Source organism: Artibeus jamaicensis, unplaced genomic scaffold (genome assembly GCF_021234435.1).
Source record: "Artibeus jamaicensis isolate MK-2021 breed Jamaican fruit bat unplaced genomic scaffold, CSHL_Jam_final contig_452, whole genome shotgun sequence".
NCBI lineage: Eukaryota > Metazoa > Chordata > Mammalia > Chiroptera > Phyllostomidae > Artibeus > Artibeus jamaicensis.
In genome coordinates this window covers 11,977,308-11,996,153 of record NW_026521837.1, presented here as the reverse complement: position 1 = coordinate 11,996,153, position 18,846 = coordinate 11,977,308, and positions in this window count along the sequence as shown.

Genomic DNA, 18,846 nt, shown 5'->3' with positions numbered 1-18,846 from the left:
CTGGAAACAGTTGCCACAGTGGTGCAGTTGTTGGAAGGGACTGAGAGCCGAGGAACAAAGAGGCCTCTGAGAGCTGGAAAAGGCAAGAAAGACATTTGTCCCTAGAACCCCCAGAAGTGTAACAGAGCCCTGCCACACCCTTGTTATTAGCCCTCCGAGATGCATCCAGACCTCTCCAGTCGTGGTACCAATTTCAATTCCGCCATGCATTTATTTCCCCACACCACGGAATGCTGGGAAACCAGCTGACCGTCCTACAACTCAGTTCTGACACTATCACCTGGAGATAGTTAAAGGCTCGGCCCCCGTGGAATTGCACACCACTCCCCACCCAGAACGCTTCAGAGGCCAAAGGCAAGTCCAGGTCGTCACCTATGCTTCCGACCAACCGACTACAGATTGGAGGTTTCAAAATGCCCACATTAGATTTGATTAATTTGCTGGAGCAGCTCACAGAACTCAGATAAACAGTCGACTTACCAGATTTCAGGATAATATGAAGGGCTGTAACTCAGGAGAAGCCCGGGGAGAGGGCATGCTCTTTCTCTCCACCACTGCACTGCGCTCTCCCGACACCTCCACAGGTGCAGGTGCGCCAACCCAGGAGCTGTCCTAACCCCAAACTTTTGGGGTATTTTGGAGGCATCATCACACAGGCCATATTAAGTCATTCGCCACTGGGGTCGGGGTAGGATTGAAAGTTCCAGCCCTTTAATCACAGGCTTGATTCCCTGGCAACCAGCCCCATCCTTAGGTGCTTTCAAAGAGGTGCCTCATTAACATAACAAAGATACCTTTTTTTTTTTTGCTCTCATCATTAGGAAATTACAAGGCATTTAGGACCTCTGTGCCAGATATGGGGACAAAAATTAAATACATGTTTACTATAAATCACAACATAACAACTTCTGTACCTCCAGAACTGTGAGATAATAAAATTGTGCTGTTCTAAAAAACTAAATTGGTGATAATTTGTTATAGCAGAAATAAGAAGCTAATAGAGTGGCTAAAGAAAATGACTATCTGTTCCTGACTAGTTTAGAGCCAGATTCAATGTCCAGAGATACAAGTATTTAATAAACATTTACTGAATTGATGAAGGCCAATGTGCGATTCGGTTTGAAGCCCCAAACAGGACATGTCAGTAGGTGTTAAGATAGGGGTTTTTACAGACTTCTCAGTTCTAAAGTCTTCCCTAACTCAGGAAGAGATTGGGCAACCCTCTGCTAAAGCAGTCAAAGAAAGTTTTAGTTTTCAGTGACAGGCAAGTGTCTCTAATAATTTATGCCTATTCATAATGAGACCCTTAATGGGCGTGGATTCCCTAAGAGGAAACACAATGCCGATGTCCTGTCGACTCAAGGAGAGCTATGGGAACATGATTTTAACTGTGTGCAAATCTGGGAGCCTGTTCTAAACTCCCATTCAGTGGCTGGGAGTTTCCAAATCAGGCCTTGGGCTCTAGTTCCTGAGGATCATCTGCTGGAGACTGCTAGATGTTTATTTAACAAATATTTACTGAGCATTTGCTACATGAGTGAACAGGACAGCTGAGTTCCCCGGTCCACATGTGGAAAGAAAAGAGGCCACGTGTCCACATGGTGGCCACATGAACCCAGAGACCTAAATTAACCGCCCAGGACCGTCTGAACATAAAACTCCTGACTGAGAACAGGTCATGGCCGGTAGTCACATCCTAAGCCGGTATTTTTCCCTAACGAAGGTCAAGCTTCACATCGATTGTCTCTTGTCTTTTCTTTGCATCTTCAATAACATGCCAGAGAACATACCTTTGGAAAATCAAAGTAGTTTCTGTTTTTCCAGACCTCTCAAAGTACTATCACTGCAGCCGAGCAGAGACCAGAAGTCTATCCCGTGTTATCATCATCGTGTGGTGTACTCACCTATGTAAAAGAAGTATGAGTCTATTTTTTTACCTTTTATCCAATTCCAGAGATTCCTCCCATACATTGCTTTCTCCTGCCCCTCTTTTGGGTAACACCGTTAGGCCTCCTCATTTGATGCTTATACATAAAATAATGGGCAAAACTGCCATTCTTGGGAATATTTCCTTAATCTGCTGAGATTTTGCTTCTCGGCAATTGTCGTCAGTTTGGCTCAGATAAACTAAAAAGAATTCTTACAGGTTTGAAGGTTTCTCACGTTGACAACATAGAACTTGTATTCGGGAGAGGGAAATAGCAAATGAAGCACTGCAGACACAAGCGCGTCACCGGAATCCTGCTAAACGCTGCGCTGGAGGCCAGCGGCGGCCGAATCCGGTCCGGAGAGCGGATTAGGCAAACCTCGGAGCACGCTTCTGCCTAAAACCGCCCGGCGTCTCCCTCAGCCACTGGATAATGTCCGGACTCCTTGTCGTGGGGCGTGAGGCACTTAGTGAGCTGTGGCATTTCCCTCAGTGCACATCTCATGCCGCACTCTCGTTAAGGCGAGTTCCTTCCTTCTGCAGTTACCTACTTAGCCATGGCTGCCCCTGGGATTCTCCTCTGATGCCATGTCAAGGTCAGGCGCTCTCCTCTGTCCTCTTGGGCTCGTTTCCTGTTGCCTCTAATAGCACTAACCTGCATGGGCATCAACTGCTCATGTAACTGCTGGGGAAATTGTGACATCTCTGGGACATGAGTTCTCTGAAGTTGAGGTCCATGCGGTCCCACTCACTCAGGACAGAAAGGCAAATATGGTTTAAGTAAACAGAGCGGTGGTGGAAGGAGAAGACAAGGGAACAGTTTTGTGGTCACCTGCATGGATGACAGAGACACTTGCCCATTGGGCTCAACTAGGTATTAAAGAGGAGTTGGGGAGGTTACAGAGAATCCCCTCTAAGCATGTACCTCCAGGGTTGCACGGCCCGGGTCTGGCTCCCAAGCACTCTGCTTGTTCGCTCTGCGGTCTGCCTGAGGCAGCTGATGTAATGCACCAAAGCTGCAAGGGCAGTCAGGCAAGAATTAGAGTGAAAACAACTTACTGCTCAACACGCCTTGTGCCCTGGTGCAGGGCTGGCCCTGCTCCGAGGAAGGGGCACCTCTCCCTTGTGACAAAGATGATACTGACACCCCAGACATTTTGGCTGAATCGCTTTGGGGTGGGGGCCTCTACGGACATAGGGGGCTGACACTTTCCATAACTCCTTTGCCTAGTGCAGCAATTTCCGTCACTTGCCTACCCTTAGATGGTGCCTTTTAAAAAATCTGGTACCAGGGCCAGACACAGGCTGGCCTACCAGGTTGAGATCTTGGGCAAGTTACCAGCCTCTCTGCAGACGAGCGCTGCTTCATTGTCTGCCACCCATGGGGCTCTTCCAGAACTTACCTTAGATGATCCACATATGGCACTTAGCACGTAGAAGGCGTTCGAAACTGGTAGCAGTTTTGAGTGTTTAAAACACACTGTACTTCAGACACTGTGCCATGCTTTTGTCTTGAAAAACGAATGCATTCAAAACTCTGCCCTCTCCCAAAGCTTTCTAGGAGGCACCAGAGGTTTCAGAGGTGGCTGACTTGCCTGCTCTGCTTACATTTCTTGTTAAATCTTTCTTTGTGCATTATGCCCTTCTAGGCCCACTTGTAAAACTGCAGGATGCTGATTTCCTTACACATAATATAATTCTCACAATGGATATTTAAAATTTATGACCAAATCTCCCACATGAAGGTGGTCTGGCAGCCATAATTTTTTCCTTCTGTACATAAATGACTATTAACTTGTTGGCGTTTTGCAGACAGGTTTTGATGAACTATGATATTTTGCTTAAAATCATTCCAAGAATAATGTCAGACTTCGTAATTGCCTTACCCATGACCACCAGCGAGTAAAAATCACCTCCACTGAACAGCTTATATTAAAAGGAATCAAAGTACAACCACAGACAGAACTGCAAATTCGAGGACATGAGACAGACGGGTCCTTTTCTGCAAGGTTTTGGGAATGTGCTCAGAAGTGGCACCGAACTCAGACTATAAATATTTGTAAGTTGATTTCTACTAACATAGGAATGTGTTGTGATAATGGCTTTTGTAATAAAAAATGGAAAAAGAACTTGGCAGATGGTTAATGTGAAAACCAAGCAACAATCAAAATTCAGTCCCAGTGGCAGTAAAACTATTTCAGTTTGTAGTTGGGTGCTGTGAGGAACAAATGTTCCCAAATACCAGATTATGCTAAAATATTCTGTCATTCAGAGCAAGATCAGACTGATCCGTCCCTGTGATGACAAATGCACACACGATGTCAGCGCGACGGCCGTCTTTTCTCAGCAACAGCTGCCAGTTATTCTCAGATTATGTCCTTAGAACTTCTTTGATATCAAAATATTCCTTTTTGTGTAATGATTCCCATAGCAAATGACAGTTGTCAATCTATGGAAAGTCTAAAAGTTGACAGCCTCTGAATTTTATTGTTTTTGGGAATGTTAATGCTGAATAAAATTCCAAAACCTCAGAACCAAAAACTATTTCTTTTTTACTTTCTAGGCAACCGAGTTGCTCTGAGATAGACTAGACCCTTTTACCCTCTGTCAGAGGAGGGGGCAGAGTGTGGGGGGTGGGGCGCCAAGACCTTCTACAAGTTCTCAGGCCCCATCCCAGGGCGCACAGATGCCCCTGGAGAGCCGCAGCCCAGCAGGGCCCCCATGTGGGGACCCTGGTCATCTACACAGGGGAGTCAGAACATTATTTTTCAAGAAAAAGAAAAAGATTAAAAATCAGCCTCATTATGCCACATAGTTCCACTAGGACCTTTACTTGAAACCCTTGCATCATTTACACCATTGGGAATGAACTTTCTCACCCACGTTCAACAGAGAACAGTCCTCACATCACACAGCCTCAGGCAAAGTCGCTTTTCCCAGATGGTCCGTTCCGTCCTCAACAGTAGGTGAAACCAGGGTCAGACTCGGTTGCTCAAGTACCTCCAACAGTGACACTGCACGCTTACGGGCCCCTTTAGTTCACAGAGAGGACTGTACTCCCTAGAACAGTGGGTTCAGTGGGAAGATTTGAACGGAGGTTAGTGAATATTAAGGATCGCTAGCCGTTTCCTAAACAGCCATATGCAGCAAATTGAAAGATCTATTTTCATGTATCACTGGGTCCTCTTTCTTGCTTCTGAAAACTTTAATCACGTTACTCTCCTGCGAGTCCTCCGGGACTCTTCAATATTAAATCAGGGAACTCACACTGCAGTGCGCCCCCGTCCAGCAGGGGGCAGAGATGAGCGAAGCCCCTGAGTGATGCGGCCACACGGCGGAAACTCAGGCCCAAGAGAAAGCAGCCACTCAGCTACAGCGCCACCTCAGGGTCAACCAGGAAGGTGCCAAGCTTCCTGTGTTTTTTTTTTGAAATAAGAATGGAAATCTGACTTTTTGGTATACAGTCTTCAGAATTTTGAAAGTTGGAAACTTTGCTTTAAAAATTTGAAACTTGGAGGACTTCCGCCAAGATGGAGGCATAGGTGGAGATGCTGTGCTTCCTCACACAACCAAGTTTAGAGACAACAAAATATTAGCAACAGAAAACACAGCCAGAACACAGAAAATTGAACTTTTTGGAAGTCTGATAACAGCAAATGCTTCAGCCTGACCCGTAAGAGGGGCAAAACCAGCAGCTGGCAGAGCAGGATTACACAGGAAAATTCGGTCGGGCGGACTCAGGCGCACGGATCCCCGGTGGGGTGGCAAAGGGCCGACCCAGTGAGCAACTCAGTGAGTGACCGGTGGATCCGACGAGGGTGCAGGGCGGAGGATTGACTATGCTGGTGCATTCCTGTGCAGATAGACCAGCGAGGGAGTAGGCAGTGAGATGGGACCAAGCCGGTCCCAGCGATAGGAGGCAGCAGAGAGGGCCACCATTTCCCAGCTCTGGCTCCGCCCCCACATACAGTCACAACCCAGCCACCCTGCCCTGGAGGCCCCGCACCACCCCTAAGGCTCCGCTCCTCATACTTAATGGACGCGAACAGACCAAAAATGGCTAAAGAAGATCTCAAAGCCCCAGAGCCCATAAATCTAAGTGATGAAGAAATAGCAAAACTTACAGATGCACAGTTCAAAACACTGGTGATCAGGATGTTCACAGAATTGGGTGATTTTAGTCACAAATTAGAGGAACATATGAAGGCTAAACTAATTGAAATGAATGGAAATGCACAGGAAACCAATAGTAATGGAAAGAAAACTGGGACTCAAATCAAAGGAGTGGACCAGAAGGAGGAAAAAAAATGACCAACCAGAAAAGAATGAAGAAACAAGAATTCAAAAAAATGAGGAGAGGCTGAGGAACCTCCAGGACATCTTTAAACGCTCCAACATCTGAATTATAGGGGTACCATAAGGGGGAAAGGAACAGCCACCAGTGGAAAACTTATTTGAACAAATAATAAAGGAGAATTTCCCCAATCTGGCAAAGGAAACAGACTTCCAGGATATCCAGGAAGCTCAGAGAGTCCCGAAGAAGTTGGACCCAAGAAGAAACACACCAAGGCACATCATAATTACATTAGCCAAGATTAAAATGAAAGAGAGAATCCTAGAAGCAGCAAGAGATAAGGGGACAGTCACCTACAAGGGATTTCTCAAAAGAGACCTTACAGGCAAGAAGGGGCTGGAAAGAAGTATTCCAAGTCCTGAAATCCAAAGACCTACAACCAAGATTGCTCTATCAAACAAAACTTTCATTTAGAATGGAAGGATAGATAAAGTGCTTCTCAGATAAGATCAAATATGATAAAAAATATGAATAGTGAAAGGACAGCAAACTCACAGTTATTAACAACCACACCTAAAACAAAAGCAAACTAAGAGGACAGCTAGATCAGGAGCAGATCCATAGAAATGGAGATCTCATGGAGGGTTAGCAACAGTGGAGTGGGAGGAGGAGAAGGGGGGGAGAAGGTACAGAAAGTAAGTAGCATAGATGGTAGGTAGAAAATAGACAGGGGGCAGGGCAAGAATAGTAAGTGAAATATAGAATCTAAAGAACTTGTGACACATGGACATAAACTAAAGGGGGGAATTGTGGGGGAGGGGGTGTACAGGGTGGAGGGGAATGAAGGGGGGGAATAGAACAACTGTAATGGTATAATCAATAAAATAAACATAAAAAATAATAATAAATAATAAAATAAATAAAAATTTGAAACCTGATGGCCATAGAAAGGTTACAGCCTGTGTAGGCAGTCACTTGTATCTACTCATTTCCAGTTTCTGAGACAAAAGACAAAAATTCTGGTTGTTAAGACTGTCATGTAGCCCTGACTTATTTTAGGGCCCCAAATACCTTTTCTTTTTATCGTGTTCTTGAAATCAGCAATGGAGTCCAACACTCCTGATTTATAGATGAAAGTATAGAACACGAGCTTTGGAGAAAAAGTCTAGTTCTGCCATTTGCTATCTTGCAAAATCTACCATGAGCATTTGTTTGTGCCATACAATTCTTGTGACACTAAATTTCTTTCTGTCTGTCATTTTCTTGTCACAGACAAAGCACATTGTCAAATTCTAACCTCAGAAAGACTATAATTACTTGAAAGGAAAACATTAATAAATCGTGTAGGTTTCAAATTTTGATTAGTCATAAGCGTCATTCCATAAATAAGCCATACAATCCCCCCAGAGTAATATAAAACTTCCATGCATGATAATTCCATGCTTTCTCAACACCAACAAGGGCCAGCTGTGATAGCCACAAACCAGGAACTTCTACCCTGCTGGTTAGAAAACAATAGCAGTATCAGTAATAAAAATCCTTAGACTGTATTGTCACATCTGCTTCTTCTTCTCTCCCAAAACATGGCCCTAGTTTCTGAGCTGCTAATAAGATCCTGCTCTAATTTTGCTCTAGGCTACGTCCAGACCTGCTGGTGAAATGCTTTGGATGCATCGAGGTACGCGGAAGCCCCGGGAGTGTTTTCCATCAAAGCCTTGCTTCAGCGATAAACCCCGCTCTCTAAGGAGATAAGTAATGCTCTCCTTAGGCAATCCATTTCAATATCTGTCCAGCATAGATTTCTCTGGAGATTTGTTTGCACTAAGTTTCCATGATGTCACATAGAAGTGGTGATCTGGAAGCAGAATTAGACTAATGTGTTTGGGGGAATTACTCTGATGAATGATGGGTCAAGGCAGTGGCTGTGAAGGACACAGTACCGATGAGCCCTTCTTACATGGGATGAAAGATCAACTGCCAACTGTTTGTTACCTTCTGAATCTCATAAAAACTAGCCACACAAATCGGCAAATGCTCACAGTGTAGTAGGAGTGTAGCAGGAATAAATACTGTCATGAGTATGAACCATTCTACCTGTGCTTAGAGGTGACCGTGTGGAAAGCTTTGAAAATTTTGTTACATGACCAGAAAGCAGCTTGAAGAACAAGGTGAATGTTGTCCGGATGGATGGTAACTCCAGAAAATGAGCACAAGACGGAAGGCGGGATGGTGGCCAAGGAAGCCGTTTGACTGACAGCACTAACAGCACGGGAGATGCCCAGCCAGCGCCGAGTAAATCCCCAACACCAAGACGAAGTCTTTAAACCTTCAGATATTCTCTTAACAATGCATATGTTCTTAACATGCTATGTTTTGGGACCCCCCCCTTACCTCTTAAGTGCTCTCGATGGTTATTTTTCCCAGAAAAAAATGTTTGGGGTGGGGATCACAGTGTGATTTCCCCCAAGCTGTGGAGGTCCCTGGAGCAGGAGTTAGAATCACTCTAAGACCATGAGTCAATGAAACAAACAAAATATAAGAGTCTCACTTTTAACTTCAAGTGAAGTTCCACAACAGCTCTGTCAGGGGTTCAGGGGAAGAAGACAGAGGTATTTTCCTGCACCTGTGGATGCAGGTACATCTACTTAACCTCCTGCCCTTCCCGCAACTTAACATCTGGTCGCTTCACCTACTTCCCACTCATCCGGGGCCTTAAGGATTCCATGGGAAGCCCCTTCCCAGGGCGTAATTGCAGATTTGAATAAGGGGTCATCGTCGCAGGTCATCTCAGAGTGTGGTGGTCCTGTGAGGATGAGCTTCCTCCAGGCCCCCAAACAGCAAGAAACAAGAAAAGGAAAATTGGAGACTACTACATTTTGCATTACAGACATGAGAGGAACACAGAAATGTATTCCAGACTTGTGAAATTTCATCAAGATGAGAACTACATAATTTCTCTTATAACCCAAAAATAGAGTATTCAGGAAGCCCTGCCCTGTGAGCAAATCACCGTAAAAGTCAAAGGTGGTTAGTAATGCTACAGACACACTCAGGCCTTCATTCATTCAGACACTGGAATGTGGTCTACCAGTTGCCAAGGCCTGCCTCACCAGTGGGGATTGAAAGAGAGAAAATGAATAACATCTACCAGCCTAAAGGACTTGTTAACTATTTATCATTAAAGTAGAAGCCAAAGTCCTTAAAATGGTCTACCAGGCACTCCGGGGCCTTCCCAATCCCTCCACCCCCTCCCCAATCTCCTTTCTCTCTCCCACTCACTCCAGTGACGTTGGCTCGTTACAGTTCCTTGAACGTGCCAAGACTTTTCCTTTGCCTGGAACAACCTTCTTTCAAACATCCATGTGTTTCCCTCCCTCCTTTCCTTTCCGTCTTGCTTATCCACTCTTACATTCCCTTTGCCCCATCCTTCTTTCCTTCATTTCCTTTACCAGCAGGCATTCTGTATCATGCTATGTGGTAGTTTTATAAGGCAGTGTAGTCGGTCTCTACCTTGTTTATTGTGTCTCTTCTGACTGGAATGTAAACTTTTGGAGGGAAGACTTGTGTTCAATCGCCAGTGACTGAAATGGTACATGGTCGATTCTAGGTGCCCCCATACACCTTTGTTTAATAAAAGAGCGTGTGAAAGACCGGATGAGGCACCAGCATTCATGGGCCATATTTGCTTGATTCCCCTGCAAAAATGTTTCTTGGAGGTGAGATTTAATATTTTGCTCTTAGAAGCGGCTGATGAAAATATGATTTCATGTAAAGAATGTTTTTTCCTTCCCATCCAGACTCTGCAAACATGAGCCATTTTGTTACTTAAGGTCTCTCCTGCAAGAATCAGCGCAACAAATTCCTCCAGGAGTCCCGGGCCAGGAGGTTTCCCCAGAATGACGCTTGTTTGCATCCTTTAAACCTGACTGTGCAGACCGCATGGTGCCTTTGTCTCGGCTGCCAGGAAAAGAACCTAACACCACTGTTGTTACTAATCCATGGAAAGTGTGTGTGTGCGCACACATAAGAGGCTGTTCTCATTGAAGTGATCTGTGCTCTTTGCCTGTTTTATAACTTTCCTTTGCTGGTTATGCTTTATATTGATACAAGAATGCATATGTGTTTTCTAGCCCCTTGCTACGTTGCATGGAATTAGAAGTCATGTTCTTTTACTGTTTCTTAGGAGACTTCCTGTTCCTTAAAATTGCTTCTGAGCTGGAGGAAACTCAAAAATAAGGCCAAATATCATTGTACTAGAATAGACCAAAAGGAGAATCTTATCCTAGAGTGTGCGTTGCAGAGGTTGGAGGGGGGCAGGGGAGGGCAGAGGTGGAGAGAGAGAGAGAATTAAGAGGATGACCATGAGACCCTGATAGAAGAGGCGGAATATTGCGCTCTGCTGCCTTCAAGCTAATCTGAAGGTATCCTGGAATCTCCATTACTCTGTTGAGTACAGCACTCACATTGGCCTCTGTCCAAGCAGGTTTAGTGGGAAAAGTATTAACGCCTGCAAGGTGGTCCCAGAGCAAGGCCCCTGAGGACAGAGGTTGCAGTATAGCCGGGAAATAGGCCGATTCCAACCCCATGGCGTCTGCGGCTAAGTGACAAGGCACTATATCATATAACGAACTGCAGCTTGAGAATGGGAATGGTAGAGAAATGATTGAAACCCGCGTGTCCCACAGATGGACGTAAAATGAGTGAGCAGCGCCGTCCTCGAAGAACATAATCTACATACCAGAACAGACATGGGTTTGTTTAGGTCTAAGCCATGGCAACAAATTTCAGCTTTGCAGCTCTCAGAACAGCTGTACCGAGGGGCCTTGGGCAAGGCAGGCAATGGCGTTGCTGGGCTCCCGACTGGGGGCTCTGTTGTATTATATCTTCAAACAGCACCTAAGTGTTAAACCTTCAGTTCATTTGCACAGCACAGCTAAGAAAACAAAGCAACTCCCAGACCTCCCCGTGAGGCTGCAGACAACCTTTCTTCTTACCTCCCCCTCCCAGACTGAAGTCGTTTTCAATAGAAAAGGGAAAACAAAAAAAAAAAAAAAAAAGAGAAAAGAAAACCACCTGCTTGTTAGTTTTAGGGTGGGGAGAGCACTGAAGAACTGGATTATGATAAAAGACAGAAATAATCCCCCCTCCCAAACTATTTTTTAGGAGAAGCCAAACTCATTGCAGGGAAGGTGAATACACGTGGGTCCCTCAGTACACACCCGCAACCCCCACAGGTGGTTTAATAAGAGATGGGCAGAAACTCAGGCAGACAGAGGAATCCAGGTTCTTTCACACTTTTTGCAAATTTTCTTCTGCTAAAATTAAGAAATTAAAGTGCCAAATTATTACTCCTTTGACTGTTTTCTGTGTTATGTTTTGAAGATATTTCAAAGAAGAGTTACTGCCTCTCAGTTGGAGCATCAGCCCGTACACCAAAAGGTTGCAGGTCCGATCCCCAGTCAGGGTTGGGTGCATACAGGAAGCAATTAATTAATGTTTTTATCACTTTCTCTCTCTCTAAAATCAGTAAACACATCCTGGGGTGAGGATTTTTTAAAAAGAGTTACTAAAACAAACGAAGTGCAGAAACGACTGATCTAGGTAATTTTTATAGAAAAGGAAGGTCTGGTCGGGGCTGGTTAAGTACCATTTCCAGGATCAGAGAGAGTCACCAGGCCAAACACCCAAACCTACTACTCACAGCTCTTCTGTAACTTCCTGTCCCCCTGCCTCCCTCCACAAAGCTTATCTTTGCAGGTTGGGAAAATTAACACTCCTAACCCAGAACGAGGAAGACAGAACAAAGCCTGCAGTTAGCAGCCGCAGAAGCCCTGCAGGCAGGAGGGCTCCCACTCCCCGCTCCACCGGGCAGTAGCCGAGTCCATGGGGCCTGCCGTGCCTGCTCTGCTTTCCAACAGCCACAGAAGTCTTGGGGAGAAAAAAGTGTGAAAAAAACTTGCAGAATTCCCAGAGTAGATCATATTTTTCTATGTATCTAATTTTTGAAAATCCAAGCGTGAGTCTCTGATATTAGACACAAGAGGAAGAGAGCAAATGTCGGTTTCTACCTGTAGTCTCTGTAGGCTCCTCACCATGTTGGTTCGGGACACCTGAGCCAGCGAACCCCTCATCCAAGTGCGGCCTGTGGACCAGCAGGAGCATCCCTGGGAGCTCCTCCGAAATGCAATTTACTGGCCCCATCCCACTCCTACGAAATCTGAATCTCTTGGGTGGGCCCAGGAACGGCTCTTGGCAAGATGCCCTGGTTATTTGCATAGTCAAGTGGCTACCTTGGTCTGGATCTAGAACAGGTGCTTCCCAGAGGGTTCTCCAGATCAGCAGTCTCAGCATCACCTGGGAACCTGGTGGATTGCAGATACTCACTGTGCTCCGGGCCTACAAAATCAGAAACTCCAGGAGTGGGGCTCAACAATCTAGTCTGAACGCGCTCTCCAGAAGATGTGGACACGTAACAGAGCTTGAGGACCACTGGTTTAAAATGCGGAGACAGGCATGACCCAGGGCATTCAACAAAAAAAGGGGGTGGGGGATAAGCCAGTATTTCCCAAATTGTATTATGTACAATAAGGTATTAACTGATGTTCTTTAAATAAAGGGGTTTGTGGTCAAGTATATTAAGGAAATGCCTATTTAAAATTGTTATTTACATTTTTCATAGTAAGATGATTTAGCTTAACCCTGGCTGACATGGCTCAGTCGGTTGGGCAACATCCCAAAAAGTGAAGGGTCGCAGGTTCGATTCCCAGTGGGGGAACATGCCTGGGTTGCAGGTTCAGTTCCTGGTTGGGGCAGGTACAAGGCAACCAACTGATGTTTCTCTCTCACGCGGATGTTTCTCTCCCTCTTTCTCTGTCCCTTCCCTTCTTTCCAAAAATAAATAAATAAAATCTTAAGAAAAAAAAAACTATTCAGCTTAAATATGTATTGTAAGTCTCTCAGATAGCTGACAGCAATTCCCAAATTTGTTTGGCAGCACTTAAGACTTAAGCTATCGCAGTCCATTCACACATTACCTGGTATGTCTCGTTCTATGAACAAAATATTAACAATTTAAATTTGTGTTTTGATTAGTATCTCCTACTGTCGCCTCAAAAAAAAAAAAAAGGCCTGATACGTTCTTTGTAGTTCTGTAGCACACTCTCTCATTTAAGTGTGGCCACACCTCTCCGAGGTCTCAGGGAATTACCCTTCGAGATGGTGACACTCCAGTAAACAACAAAACAGAAACAATGAAAGCAAACAGCAACAACAAAAACACAGGCTTAACCAAGTTCTGTAGCCTTTCCCAGGTCAGAAGGTCCCTAAGTGAGGGAACGCCAGTTAAAGAAGTCGGCCTGCTGATCGCCTGCCCAGGCTGCCAATCCACCAGGAGCTCTGAAACATCACTGGAAACTTTATGAGATGGAGAAAATTGTAATTTCCTCAGGTCAGTCTTGGCAAGAGAACGCCATGGGGTTGGATGGGGTTGATAAGCAGCCCCTTAGAGTCAGGGACTGAGACTCTTCAGGGAGATTCTGGAGCAACCCCAGGCAACTCCTGTCTGAGGGCTGCTTTCCCGAGTGGGGTGGGCAGGTGAGGGGCTGAGCTGAGTACATCAGAGCTTTTTAGGTTAGCTCTTCTTCTAGGGACCCCCACCCCCTCCTTTCTCTCAACAAAGCACTCGGTCCTCCCTCTACGTAAATGTTGAATGAAAACCAAAAAACCCTGACACCACTGATTTAGAGGTGATCCAAATTATTGGCCTGGCTGGGACAACCATATGTACAGGTTCAACCTGGGTATAATCAAGATGCACACTCAGACAGGTCTATCAAATACCAATGTGTGCGTTCCTTCAGGTCAAAGTCTGCTCTCTTTAAGCACGTGACTCATAGATTTACATAAAATTACCATACGCAGTATCACCATAATGCTCTACTTCTGCCAAAGTTTAAGCCGCTCTTGAGATAAACAGAACTGTGTTCGTAAACACATCCCGAGGTTCCCATGCTATTAGTGGGAGAATGAAATTCATTAGTACAAGAGTGCACTTAACTACAATCTTTTCAGGAGACTCTAGTGATTTTGCCCTTTTGTATCCTCAGAACATTTCACTACAACCTAGACCTCAAGCAAACACTGTATAACTAAGTGATGGCTTTCAAAGAATTTGAGAGTAAAGTGAAGTGACAGAAGTTTCTGATGTGTAATAAATGTCAACGTTAGAAGTCTAAAGGACGATGTTTTATCAATGTGATTTTAGTTTGAACCAGTTTAAGAGCCTAAGCACTTAAGATGTAAGCCATGGCAGTCCAGTAACATATTTCATAATATGTCTCATTCTGTGAACAAAGGCTTAACAACTTGAATGTAAGAAGCAGGTGTGAGCACTCTCGATAGGTCAAAACCTTAACGTTACCCAGACAAGTCTGTAATTTCTGGGCGCAGAGCATGGCATGCGTGAACTTTGTTCCCGTATGTTTTCCATAGAGGTAGCTCAGAAAGTCACACGGCCATACCCTACCTAGACTTCCACTCCGAGAGGCAGAAGTATTTGCTGACGACTGAAAGGTCATGCAAAACAGATGTGGGGGCAGCTGGATTTTCCAGCTGTGCTTCAGCAGACTTAGCGGTGGTGCCTGCCATTACCAAACAGCAGAGAGATTTTCTTTCAATTGAATAAAACGAATCTCAGGCACCCTTCTCTGCATAATTGGACGTGTATGCAGTTTCATGCTGAGGTCACACCTTTTCCATCTTCTACTCCTCAGACTCACAGGCCGGAACTGTCTTTATCACACTGCAGAGTAAACAATGAACTGGGTGTCAGCCATCCTGACTTGTTTCCCAACATCTTATAAATGGGTATTATTGAGCTCTGCATGTGCAAGTCATTTTAATTGCATTTCCTACAGCCTTCTCATTTGTGGAAGTAATTTTAATTGCATTTCCTACAGCCATTTCATTTGCTTGGTATCACATTTGGCATTACCTACACTTTAAACAATAATAAACTTACTCTTATTATTCCTGTGCTTCTTTGAAATGTATTAAAAGCACAAAGAACAGCACAAATGGTGCCTTGCAGAGAGGCCTACCATGTCACAAATACCCTCCCGGAACAGATGGTCCAGTTGCAAACTCCCCGAATATTGACATCTGTGCAGCAGGCAACTGTATCAGTCAGATAGTTACAGAGAGAAATTAAGTAATTCTTAAACCTGTCCTTTACTAACTGAAAATATGGGAATTTCCCCTTATTAATAAGATAAGTGAGATTAATAATCTTAGCGAGATTATTTTATCTTGCTAAAATAATGTGGATGTAAGAGTAAGTTTTTTCCTAATAGAAAGTTTAAGTCTCAAATTTGCCAGATAACTTATGTTTTCAGAGAATCATTTCTGAGTTTTCATTTCCTCATCCCTAATACATGGGTTAAAAATACTTGACTCTCAGAGTTTCTCCAGTTTTTAGAACCTTGAGGTGTACCAGTGTTTTCTAGTTTAACAGGTAATATATCACATGACTTACAAAGGCTCTACAACAAATACAATTATAGACCCACTGGGCTTTATCCTTCATGGTGTAGTTTATTGTGAAAGGGAAATTTTAATGTTTGCTTTCTATTACTGAATATAAAAATAATCCCTTTTAGCCCTGACCTTTGCAGCTCAGGCGGTTGTTGTCTTCTTCCGCAAAACGAAAGGTCGCCAGTTTGATCCCGTCAGAGTGTGTGAGAAGCAGCCCATCAATTTTCTCTCGCATTGTTGTTTCTCTTCCTTTTTAAAAAAAACCTTAGAAAAAGATTTTATTTATTTTTAGAAGGAGGGGGTGGGAGAGAAACATCGGTGTGGGAAACGTTGACCACCTGCCTCCCACAGGCGCCAGAACAGGGCCTGAACCTGCAAGCCTGGCACGTGCCCTGACCAGGGATGGAACCGGCGAACCTTGGCTTTGCAGGACATGCCCGACCAACTGAGCTGCATCAGTCAGGTCTAAAAAAAATAAAATCTCAGGAAACAATACATTGCTATTGATAGAGGTTTGGGTTTATACAGAAAAACCTCTAACTGAAATTCCAATGAACACAAACCTTCAATTAAGAATGTTTTATTCATTTTTAATTGTAGGAAAAGCATTGCAGTGTAATAAAATAAACCCATGAAAAACCCAGGTTATTTATGAGTATAGTCCCCACTAAATCTCTTAAATATTTAGAACTGTTCAATTAATGGGCTGTTTATAGAGGACAGACTCTGAAAAGCACAATGAATGAGACACGTTTACTTTTCACCCAGAAGACGTAATTATCAGCAGGTTTCTGACAATAAAAAAAAATGTAGGGTTTGACTTTCCAATTTCCCAAGAACATGCACAGGTGTTCTGGATTGTGAGGTATAGTTGAAAATCTAAAATTCTTACATTGTGCCCGGTTGTGCCAATTGCCGCTTTGATTTCTCAGTTGCAAGTTTGCCTTCACTACCTGCTCTGTGGTAACGAATGGACTCTAAGTATTTCTCCTTCAGAGTGAGCACAGTGTTAAGCTTTGTCCACCATAGGCCAAGGGAGCTGAAGAAATATTTCAGAAGTAAGGGGCTTCTCTTCCTGGGCTCAGGTGCTGCATTTTGCTCTTCCTTGCTCCAGCTGCTTGTCCATCCATGGTGCATGTGAGTGGGGACATCTGGTGGCGCTCTGCCCCAGCGATGCATCTGGAGTGCACAACAGTGACTCCCCTGCGTGGCCAGGCTCCCTCGCCACTTTGCTGCAGTCCTCTACATGCAGGCCTCGTACCCGCAGCAGGACCTCAACTTTCTTCGCACACCCACCCACCGAGCTTGGCTTATCTGCAACCCCGTTGCCTTGTTCCCAGCAAATGAGGATCACCTCCAGCCTCAGCAGAGCACTCCTCCGTTGTTCGGTAAACCCTGACCACACTTTTCCCAACAAAGTCTGACCTCTAGCCTTCGGAAGGAGTACTTCATCTAAGGTTGTCCTTCTGTGGGTCCTCTCTCTCAGCCCTAGGTTACCCTTTTTGAGTACTCTTTGTATTTTCAGAGTTACTGTCTTATCATAGCTTAGCTAGTAATGCTTTATATTACACTTCTACTGCTAAGTCACTGTGTGATTCCTGCCTCCTGATTGGTTCCAAGTCTGACCCTCTAGGAGTATCCAACACATCTCCCCCAGGCTCTGACTTCCTCTCAACAGCTATACCACGCCAATGTTGTTAAAGATCACGTAGAACTTCCTGGATACTCAAGAACAAACAGACTATAATAGAGTCACATCACTGATTTATGTCTTTTCTTGGGGCAGAAATACTGGGTTCACTTTGGTGCTTATTAAATTCATGTTTCATTTGAAGTATTGATAATGGTTCCAGAACAAATTATTAAGCCGTGGTAGCATAATAATTTAACAGAGCAAAATGAATGGTTTCAGCTTATAAAGCCCAAATAAATTTAACTTATAATTTGAATTTTTATACTTGAAAAGCTCCATGATTCTCTGCTCTCCACTGCATTTAACGGAGGCTGGAGATCCTCAGGATTCTCAAGCTTCCAGGGCAGATGGCATCCATATAGAGTCACCTAAGTGAAGACTTTTATTTACATAAGAATTTGTTATTTGTATGATCAGTCACTGGAGCTCAATTTACTGTCTTATTTACCAAGGGAACCATTTGGCATATTGGTGATGCAGTAGGAATAAAAAACCAAGACACCTCTGAAGATTCTATAGCCTACTGAAATACTTTAAACAACAGCATTTTTGAGTGTTTAGAATAGCACCAGCTGTGCATGCTTTACAAGTGAAAGAAAAAAAAAAAACAAACCTGAAGTATATTTGAACTAGAGAGCAAATGTGACCATTTAGAACATGATGAAAAACTAAGTTAGACCCCAATTATTAAAGAAGAACTTTGTGCCTTAAAGCGTGGATGCATTAGAAACCACGTCAGTCAATTCATGGACTGGGTAGCAAAGTCATTTTACATGGGAACCATATTTGCTTGAAGAGAAAATGACAAATTGTGTTCTCTGTGGATTCTGAATTGTTTTACTTTTCTCCCTGCGGTCAGCGATCAGTGGTTTTCGGACATGGAGATGTTTTATTCTTCTATGCTAAGCAACAGCTCCAAGCTTTATTGTATGTGATCACACACAGTTACAAACACAGGCAAAAAGTGCCTTCTTGGCAATCTCATTTACTAGGGCTCCCTCAGCGCCCTGTCATTAGTGGCGATCACGAAACACACCTTGCTTTCCCCCCCGCTTGGTGCTCAAGGTGTGGAAGCCACACCTTTCTTTTTAATCATTGATGCAATCTTGCCACCTACTCAGACAGCTTCTAAATCATGGAGTAGAGTGAAAGGTCAGAAATATAATACCACAGTCAAATAGTGGGTTCTAAATTCTCCTCACGTAACAGTTGAGCGGATCAGACACTTGCCACATTCAAAATACTATGCATCTCTCTCCTGAGTATGATAAATACACAGCCCACTACTGACTTTTGGGGGGAAAGGGGTTCTTTCACAAACTTTTGGGCTTGGTGCTTCCTGAGTTAAATGCTCTCATTCATAAGTACAACACAAAACCGTATCAGTCTGAGTCCCTTTGG